The sequence below is a fragment of the Thamnophis sirtalis genome, unplaced genomic scaffold (assembly GCF_051295495.1).
Source record: "Thamnophis sirtalis isolate CommonGarterSnake01/CBP01778 unplaced genomic scaffold, rThaSir2_p1.2 scaffold_3, whole genome shotgun sequence".
NCBI lineage: Eukaryota > Metazoa > Chordata > Lepidosauria > Squamata > Natricidae > Thamnophis > Thamnophis sirtalis.
Window position 1 is genome coordinate 109571584 of NW_028261383.1, and position 11288 is coordinate 109582871.

Consider the following 11288-nt stretch of genomic DNA (forward strand, 5'->3'; position numbering starts at 1 on the left):
CAAGGAACAAAAGTAGCATTCTTACAGAAGGCAGAAGCAAAAGAAGCTGAACAATTTTATGTTGCTGCTCCTGTGAATAGTTACAATCTACCTTATGTGCTTCCTCCAGGAATTAGTTTGTAATTAGATTGAATGGTAATTAGATTGAATGGAATTAGATTGAAGGGAATTACTCCAGTTAAACTATCTATATGGGCAAAAGACTATCTAACTGTCAAAGCATGTGGTCACTACATTATTAGTAGAGAAAAATCCAGCAGGGATGGGCTTCAAAAATTTTATCAAGGAGTTCTCTGCCCAGTTTCTGGGTGAGCATGGCCATGGTGGGTATGGTCTAGTTGCCTCCTGCACCACAGTGGTGTCCTTCCTGGGCTATGGAAGTTTTTCTCAAGCCTCTGAGAGGGCAAAAATGGCCTCCCCAGGCTCTGGAGCCCCTCTGGAGGCTAAAAACGGGCCCGTTTCCAGCCTTCGCAAACTTCCAGTAGGTCCGTTTTTTGCCCTCCCCGAGACTCCTTGCATGCCCTACACTTACCTGCATCCAAAACAGACCAAGTGGGGACTCCTGGGAGGGGAGGGGTCAGCCAGGAGTGGGATTTGGGGGTTCTCCAAACTGCACGGAATCTTAGCTATAGGTTCTCCTGAACCACTGTTAGCCTTCAGCAACCCACTCTTGCAATACAGTGACATCATGATGCAGCTTCAACACTGGATCTAGCTCAATCAAATAGCCAAGAATCTTTCTTGCCATTTTCTGATGGATAAGCAGTCCAAGACCAAACTTTTTTTGTTTGTTTTTGGAATAGAACTCAGTGGAATAATACACAATTTAAGTGAAAGATATATTTATTTGTACATTTCAAACAATGAGTAGGTGGAGATGAATACCATTGCATTACCAATGAATACATTTATTGCTATGCAACGAATCTTCAAAGGATGTGAAAATAGGGTTAGAAGGACATTGTAATTTAATTGGTGTCATGTGTAAATAAATAAGCAATGTGTAAATAAATGAGAAAGGAACTGAAGAGTGCCCCTACAAAATATCCTCCCCTCACAAATACTTGAATTGGCTTCCGGTCCCATACAATACCAAACATAATCCTGTAACAGTTCTTAAAGCATTTTTGGCAATATGCTTGTCTATTTTACCTTTCCCACATTTGCATTAGTTCTTTCAATTTTCTTATTCTCTTATAACTTTTAACTACCATTATTATTTTCAGGGTTTTTTGGAACATAAAGATATCAACTGAGTTCCATCTAAGCCACTTGGAATGGAGTGTTTCTTAAATGACATTTCATTTATATATGCTTTAGGAGTGGGTTTCAACTGGTATGGACTGGATGATGAAATTTAGCATGCTTCCCATACCCATTGGTCAGGGGGCCCCGTACCAGAACACTCCCTCCCCTCGTCCACTCTTTCACTCACCCCACCCATTCACACCATGCTGCCAAAAAGTTATCAGAAGAAGAACCAGAAGAAGAAAGAACTGGTGAGTGTCTGGGGGAGGATGTTGGGGAAGAGGGAAGAGATAGAGGGGCTGCTAGAAAAGTATGTGCATGTGCACAGGCTATGGGTTTTTAAAAACATCTGAGTGAATCCAGGAAGGGGGAAAAGGCAGAGGGGATGGAAGTGTGCGTGCTATGCATAGCTGTGGGTTTTAAAAATGTCTTGTATGTGCACAGACTGTGAGTTTTAAAAATGTCAGAGTGAATCCAGGAAGAGGGAAGAGGCAGAGGGGCTGGAAGTGTTTGTGCATGCACAGGGTGTGAGTTTTAAAAATGTTTGAGTGAATCTAGGAAGAGGGAAGAGGCAAAGGGGCTGGAAGAGTGTGTGCTGTGCACAGGCTGTGAGTTTTAAAAATATCTGAGTGAATCCAAAAAGAAGGAAGAGGCAGAAGGGCTGGAAGTGTGTGTGTAAGGTAGTCAGTAATGTTGATGACCAGCAAGGAGAGCCATATTTCCTCTGTAAGTAGCTGTTTTATTCTTTTGTGTACTTATTTTATTCTTATTTAAGTAGTAAGTGCACAAAATAATAATTTTCCTTTTTTTATATCTTCTTTTTGTAGATCATTCTTTGGGACAAAGAATTCAGTGACATCGACTTGGCCACTCCCACCCAGACAGTAACTGCCAGGCCACTCCCACCCAGTCACATGACCACCAAGCCACTCCCACAAAACAAGTGATACCTACAGAATAGGTTCTAAAAATTTTTGAAACCCACTACTGGTATGCTTTCCGTGCCCAGCTATTCCAAGGCATACATACAGCAGTTACATGAGTAATGAACCCATCCACTGAACTGCTTCTTCCTTCCACCTTCTCTAACACTTTTCTAGCTTCCTCCTTTCATTAATCCTGCAGAGATGTCATGGCACCGCATCCACCTCCCTCCAAGATCCTTGCTTTAATTATTCTTGACAAAGCACAAAGTAAAGCACAAGTTGTCGAGATGACGAACATAAGATTTTGATTGGGTAGATGAGAAACTGAATGAAGCTTAAGTGATGGATCCAGCTATTGTAGAGTTGAGGTTGCTATACAAGCCAAGCTGTTTAAACACTATAAGTGTCATTAAAAGTCATTAAGCTTGGATATGAAGTAGCCCAGCCACTGTTATCCACTCCATAAAATAACTATTCCTACTTTCTGAAAGTGCATTATACAAACCTGTTGGATGCACAGTACAGCTCTCAAAATTTTACTTTGAGTTCTGTATCTGTTTTAATACACCAGCATGTGTCAATTTCAAATGCACAGAATCAGAGGAAGCCCACCCCCAAAATATCAAAGTAAATATTCTTATGTATGAAAAACTAATATTTTTTTTTTGTTTTTGAGGCAGCATAGTTCATCTGAAAAAGGATGGCGTATAATAAAAGTTTCCCCTTAGTAATGGAAAGTTTTCAAAAAGTACATATCTCTAACACCATTCAGTACACACACACACATACATACTTGAATACATCTCTTGAATACATCATGGGGTGTACATAAATGCAAATATAAATAGTTGCATGCTCATATCATTTCTTTGATATCACGGATAGCAAATAATAGATTAGTTTAAAATATGCAATCCTAAAAAGTGTTATTAAATATATTTATGTATTAAATATTTAATAAACATATGTAAATAGCAATAAAGCTATTTTACCACACAGGAAGAGAATTCCTATCTTTTTTTAGACTTTTATCCTGGTCTTTTATTTTTGTTTTATTTTTGTAAATAATTCAAGGCAGTGAGCATACCTCTTACACCTTCCTCTTCCTATTTTCCCCACAGCAACCCTGCAAGGTGAGTCATTGGGTCCAAAATCATCCAGCAGTTTTTTGTGCCTTAGGTGGGATTGGAACTCACAGTGTCCTGTTTCTAAGCCATTTTGAAGACAATAAACGTCTAAACCTGTAGGCAAACCAACGAATATGAATGGTCATAATAAAGGTACAATGATTAGGCTCCACATTTGTGAAAAGGCTTCTGATAAATGGAGAAACCTGGAAAACATTTCTCAGCCTCATCCTAAGGTGCAAATGGGAAGAGGTAAGCTTAAAATGAGATTATTACACATAAAGCATTTCTGAAATGGGGCTCTCCTTTGTTAAAACCAGAAACAAGAACAATCCATATTGACTGCTAGGCATGCCTTATATGCCACGTAACAGCAGCAAATCCCTATGCTTTCCCCTCTCCCAGGGGGGAAGTAGGAATTTGTAAGGGCTGATCCAGTATTTACAATATATCTGTTAAAATAATTTTATTGCATTGATTGCCTGAGACCCATTTCATTTCATTCCCTTCCCAAAGGACTGAAACCCCAGACTTAAATAAATGAAAAGTGTAGTTCATCATCCTTAAATCTGCTTTTACAGGAGCTTTCTCCTGTCCTGAGATAACTCCCCTTTCCCTCTCTAGTGTCTCTCTAAGAGACTGTAATTGCAGAAAAGCCGAAAAAAATACCATCAGCAATCAGGTTTGCTATAAGTTTTGTGATGTGTGTCTGAAAGATTTATGTCCTGATTAAAAGAGCCTTGATTGAATTTTCGGATAGAAAATGGTTTTGTTCATAAGCACATGTGCTTTTTTATCCTTTGATCCCTGCTTGGCTTTCATGCTGTTAGAAGATATAGAAGTTGGAAGGAAAGGGGGTGATCAGGAAAATAAAAAGTGGGGAAGGGTTATAAACAGTTAGAGATGTTAGAGATCCCCAGCACATATTATGATTAAAGTGATGGATACCAAGGTAACAGTAAGTACTTAATGAAAGCCTAGAACAGATTCTGACTTGGATTTTTTTAAATATCAGAATGCAATCTTGGGAAAATCTGACACATATTATTGTCCTCTTTCCATTCAATAGCTGTTTTTTTAAAAAACTTTTTTCAGTAGAGTAAGTGAGATGATGATACATGCCAGTTCCTAGCCTACATTTCAGGGCAATACAAATAATATATCAGTAAATAAAGTATAATAACACTTTCAGGAGAACAAAGTAGGAATCCAGATGGGAGTGTATAATTCAGAAATATATCCGTCTCTTAGAATTATATTTAGCAATTTGATAAGTTAAGCATCTTCTATTTTGTTGATTGTATTTTCTCCTATTTCCTTATGGAATATATATATATATATATATATATATATATATATATATATATATATATATATATATATATATATATATATATATATATATATATATATATATATATATATATATATATATATATATATATATATATATATATATATATATATATATATATATATATATATATACTTAAAGTCACAACCCCTGGTATGCCCAAGTGTGGGAGGAAGGTCACACTTCCACTCTCTGTCATTAGGCTCGTCACAAGAGTCCATCCAGACAGAAACCCAATATTTTTACTGTTGCCTTTGTTATATTTGTGTTTTTATTTGTGCTGATATATATATTCTAGTTCCAAAGGTTTTATTTCTTTTAAAAAACACAAATATTTCATCATTCGTCAATCATTAAAATATTGAAGTACAATTTTTTTTTGTATGCCCCTCCCTCCCTCCACCCCCAACCCCCCTCCTCCTCCCCCCCCGACTTCCCAGAACCCGTACACGGTATGGATTTTTAACTAACACAGTCTAAAATCTATTGAGAAGAAAGAAATAAAGAAATTAATGACATTCTACATTGACCTTAGCTTCTTCTTACTGAACTAACTTTAAACAATTTAAATCATTTCTGATCTTAAGCATAGGCTAACTGGAATTTCTTGGTCCTGTATTTATTTTGTATATAGTCAATCCATTTTTTCCAGTCTCGTTTATATCTCTCATTTGAGTGATCTTTAAGATATGCTGATATTTTAGCCATCTCGGCTAAGTTTGTGACTTTCAATGTCCATTCTTGGACAGTAGGCAAGTCTTCCTTCTTCCAGTATTGCGCCACCAACAGTCTTGCTGCAGTTATTAGGTGCAGAATCAAGTTAGTCTCTACCACTGTAAAGTCAGTACATATACCTAGTAAAAATAACTGAGGAGTAAACTTTATCCTTCTTTTAAAAATATTTTGCATAACCCACCATATTTTTATCCAAATGCCTTAACCTTTTGGCAGGTCCACCATATATGATAATATGTAGCATCGAGAGAACCACATCTTATGGAATATATTTTTGAAGCACTCTTTTCACTTATAAGTTATAGGAAAACAAATACAAATGTTTGTTTCTCTGCATGCAGATTTTTCCTCCATACAAGGTCTGATCTGTGAGTTTTTAGTGCTTTCTTAGCTTGGTTGTTTGCTTTCAAACATTTCATTACCCAGCTAGATAACAGTACACTTCATTCGGGTAATTAACATCGACAAGCAAACAGCCAAGCTCAGAGAGCACAAAGGACTCCACAGTTCAACCCTGAACTACATACAGTATATTTTCTTCAAGGACTGGATCTGATGATGAAGTTTCCTGGTCATATAGCAGGCACAAAACATAGTTACTAGAGGGAAGTCTCTATAGCCAGGCGCTTGTGAACTTGACCTTTCTTTCTGAGGGAGTCTAGGTTTGTATTAGAAATAAATCTCAGTCATTTCAATGTGCATGCTGAAATCAAATTTAGTTCCGGATTCCAACTATATAGATGTTTTTGAGTCAATATTGTATAACTGTGTCTCAATTCATGGCATAAAAGATTCAAAAGTAATTTTAGTAAAGGAAGACACATTTGATGGTGAGAAATGGGACCTTACATTATTCACAGAGGGTAGAACACCTAACTCCTTGTGAATCAATAATGAATATTTTACTGCGCTACTATCCTTCAACTTGATTTGTATGTTAAAGTGACAAGAGAAATAAATGCGTTCATGCGGGCTATTTCTTTACAGCACTTCTTGTCATTTCATTTTGTTCCCCATTGTCTTAAGTAGTATTTTAAACTATTGCTAAATGTACACTCCTCAGATTTGTTCCTATTCTACACAATAGGATTGTACATATAGTATTGGAGCCACTTCTCAATTATGTATATTAGCAAGGAACTGTATAGAACAAATAACAATAACTGGTCCTGTCCTCAAAAATACTATTTAAGAACTAAGTTATGATATTAAAAATGTAAGGTTAATGTAGATTTTCAAAATCATTTTCTACACATGCCATATTGAGAATATGAACAAGATATAAACCCAGGTTGTGTTTGAAAATATTATATAAGAGAATATAATATAATATAATATAATAGTAATAGTAATATAACATAATACATATATCTAAGCCAGAGTTTAAAGCTACAGGACATGAAATTAATTTTGAAGGAACCAGGTTAATCTCCAAAACAGAACACTTCAACAAGAGAATAATTATGGAAGCTATAGAAATAGAGAAACACCTCCACAACATGAATAAACGTGATGATACCTCCCGCCCACCAGATATCTGGAAACCAGCCCTAGTCAACAAATGAGCCACCCAAGCCATTACAACATGAAACAATAATAGATACACAGCCAGCACCAATAAGCACAAATCTACCAATCATGATACAACCACACAATCAATCACTCCACTAACTGAAACAAAGCCAGCACTCCACACCCACCCACCAAGATTTACAGCAGCTCCAATCACACTTTAAGCCCAAAACCCAGCCTGAAGATGGTGAGTGAGACCTCGCTGAAACATTGCCAAGACAATCTCAATCTTACATGGGAAAAGACCTGAATACAACAAGACCAGCATACCTAAACCAGTGAAAATCTACGAAAACACAAATACACACACACACGCATACACACACTCTCATTCATTCCCATGGAAATTTCAAAATAAAATCAAAAGAGGATTTAACATCAGAAGGTAGTATTTTAAAGATTAATATACAACTGAAACCAGAAATGTTCCTTTTGTGATTGATGGACAAGTAAAGGATCATGGAACTTTGTTCTTATATATGATAACAGCAATGAGATTTTGATATGCATAATTATGGAAATATTTGACATTAACTACAATGGAAGAATGACATTTATGGAACTGACTGAGATGGTGAATTTGACTGCTTTGATTAGAGAAAAGACACTGGCTATTTTTTATTGCTGATTGAAAACCTCTTTTGTTCTTTTTATGTGAAACAAAAAAATGAAATTATGATATACGGATTTGATTATTGAAAAATAGTACATAATAGAAAAAATGAAAGTTATGTTGTAACCTTAAAGTAAGAGGTCAATTTAAATTTATCTATCTGTTGGAGAAAAAAAAATCTGAAATCATTCCTTTGCATTTCTTTACTATTTTATGGCACTTTTGGCTTTGCTTTTTCTTTCTTTATTTCTTATCTATTTTTTTTTAATTTACTATTTAAAATATTAAGCATTTTTAGCTGTTCAAGTTTAAAAAATCTAATAGTTATTTTTTTAAAAAAAGGAAGCAAGTCACAAAACAGTAATAATTTCATGTGCTGAAAAAATAGAATAGTCCCAAGAGAATATGGAGGGGAAACAAAAATCCAGTTTTTAGAGGAAAAACAGGTTTATTAAGGTTTAGTTTTTTTATATCTGACTAGCTGATAACCTGGTGTTGCCTGGTTATTTATTTATCCCAATGTGGTATTAGACAGGAAAAGGAATGAATTATAAGTGGCAACGTAAGTGGACAGTGGGCTGTCCTCCCTCCTTCCATTAATGTTGCTGCAATTCCTGAAGAGGAAATGGTAAGAGCAACTTCTCCTTGAGCCCTGATTTCGGCAACAATTGAATTAGTTTAAAGTGTTTTCCCTGTGCCCCCAGAAGCATCAAGAAAAATGATACCACCATGTTGAAAATGTCTGGACCAAACATAATTTCTAATGTTGGATTGTCCCCCTTACCAGAGGGAGCCTCCTTGTGGTGTACTGTGAAGCCGTTACCATGACAACTTCACTGCACTGTGCAGTAAAGCCATTTTAAGGTGGTACAATAGAGGCCATTTTAAGGCACAACAGGCTGTTTCTTAACAGAACACACACTTTGAAGAGTGTGAGGTGTGTATTACTACTACAATATTTTTTTCCAGAGAGTAAGCCATCTGCGTATCAAGTTTGGTTAGAATTGCTTGAGGCGTTCCAGAGGTGTGTGTGTGTGTGTGTGTGTGTGTGTGTGTGTGTGTGTGTGTGTGTGTGTAAGATTTCCTGATAGCACATATATACAGGTAGAAAAAAATATTTTCACCACTAGGTCTTAATGGCTGTGCAAACTTTCACATTGTTATTTTGCTTCACAAAGCAAAGCACCACTTTGAAGCAACTCTTTGAAGTACTGCCCTGCCTGCAGATCTAACTGCTGAGATGTAAGGCTTCCATCAGAATCTTCATTTCCTAAAACTGTCTTCTGTGCATGTGCATCAGCAACATGATTGAACCAGAATGGTCAATCAAGTGGACCACCCAGTCTTGAGGTTTTACAGAAGATACATGCTTTACCTTCAAAAGATGCTTCACTAAACTGAAGAAGAATATTTTTCAACAAAATAAAGCAACTTCTATTATGTCCTGTGCAAGCCTGCCAGAAATAACTTCAGGCAGGTATAATGGCCAAGGTGAGGAATTGGGGAATAGATTCAGGAAGATCTTTGGATCAATTACACATACACTCAGGTTGTGGTCTTAGTAGAACCCAGTTAATAAATTGCATGGCAGATTATATGAAATGTTCAGTGCTTCATAATCTGAAATGTTAAGATTTATCCATATTGCTAAATTGCCCATTCCCAGAATGGGAGTCAGCTGTTCTTGGAAGAGATAACGCTGTCCTAGATTAATACTTCTTTCTTTTTCTCTTCTCTATTAAGGAAGCATATCTTTCTATGTTATGCCACCTCCTGTCCATTTGAATGAGAATATTTGTTTGTGGTAGGTTACCCTCGGTCATCAATTAAACAAGCTTATGATGTATTTAATAGGTTTTATACTTTCCAGTATCAGCACTGCAGAAATGGCATAATGATTACAATCTCTGTACAATATGAAAATGTTGCTTGTCCAAAGTATAGCAGCAATGTTTTGTTGTTATTGTTGCCATTATGCTAATTATCCCTGAGTTTTATTTTATTTTTTTAATAATAAGTCTAAATTTTACCATTTTTATTTTAGATGATTGGAAATTAATAAATTATTAATAAACTTGCATTATGTTATTATATTTTTATTTATTTTTTAAAAGCTAAAGATGAGTCAGTGTCAGACCTGCCCCATCCCATCCATTAGAAAAGAAATACCAACAATTCCATATGATTAAAGCAAAGGATGTTTTACTAAAGGTTTTGGTTGCAGAAAAGGCACTTGCAAGATACAAAAAGGTTTATCCACAGTCCATCTGTGACCAGTCCAACCAACCAGAATTTACCAAGATGTTTTGAAAACATTGAGATATTTAGGGATAATTTGCATATTTCTCAGAGTGCCTGGCCATGGAATAGTGATACAAACAGGATCTATTGCTCTGGTCCTTATCACCTGTCATTCCCTCCTCCCAATTTCCTGAGAGAGGGGGGGAGGGAGGGAGGGAGGGAGGGAGGGAGGGAGGGAGGGAGGGAGAGAGAGAGAGAGAGAGAGAGAGAGAGAGAGAGAGAGAGAGAGAGAGAGCTTTATTGCCTTTTCATCATCCCCCTCCTTCCAGCTTTTGATGGCAGGATGCCTATGAGGTGCCAAGCCGAATCAGGCAGAGCTGACATTCAGAAAAAAATATATACTTTCCCCCAAGTTTTGAACTGGCAACATTCTTTAAGTTAACCAAGGACCTTAACCACTACAATATTTCTGCAATGCTGATAAAAGGGAGAAACACCAACACAAGAAGGGAAGAGATTAACAATCACTGTCTGGAAAGAAAAGGTTGTCCAAAAGAATTATGGGTGATCATGGTAACCTGCAGTCTTTGCAATACCTTGCAAGCTGTTGCCAACATACCTTAGACCAAGCTAGATGTTTTTAGATTCAATGAGACTGTGATTAAGTTTCTAAAACCAAAACTTAGAACTAAGATTTTTTTTAACTGAACCAGGATCAATCCATGAGAGAAATAGCTTAAATGGCAAGCATGGATTTATTGAGAATTGGACAGACTGGATAACGACTCTAACCTGATCTATAGCACTTCCTTTTATTAATAGAAATCAGAGTCTAGTCTTTTGCATAATTTTTGAAATTTCATGCCTAGACCATTAGAACTGCTATTGTCTCACTGGTTTAAATAATGCCTTGTTTGGCTGCAAAAAGCTCAGGCACAACATCTTTTACATATATCTTTTTTAGCATCATCCCAGTGCCTTGTCAAATATGTTTCATTGACATGAAAGGTTAGATAGCTAGAAATATAAGTATGATGGTGATAATACGAAGGTACTACCCTTTGTAAATTTATAGTACCTGATGTGTTTGAGTTCATGATCTCTATGCATTTCCTTTCCTAACAGAATTAACACCTTTGCCCTTTATGGAAAGTAAATAGCAATAGCAATAGCAGTAGACTTATATACCGCTTCATAGGCCTTTCAGGCCTCTCTAAGCGGTTTACAGAGAGTCAGCATATTGCCCCCAACAATCTGGGTCCTCATTTTACCCACCTCGGAAGGATGGAAGGCTGAGTCAACCCTGAGCCGGTGAGATTTGAACCGCTGACCTGCTGATCTAGCAGTAGCCTGCAGTGCTGCATTTAACCACTGCGCCACCTTGGCTCCTGAATACATAAATACATAAAATGAATAGTCAAAACATCAGAACTTTGGCTACATACATTTCTAATATTGAAGTCACAACCCTA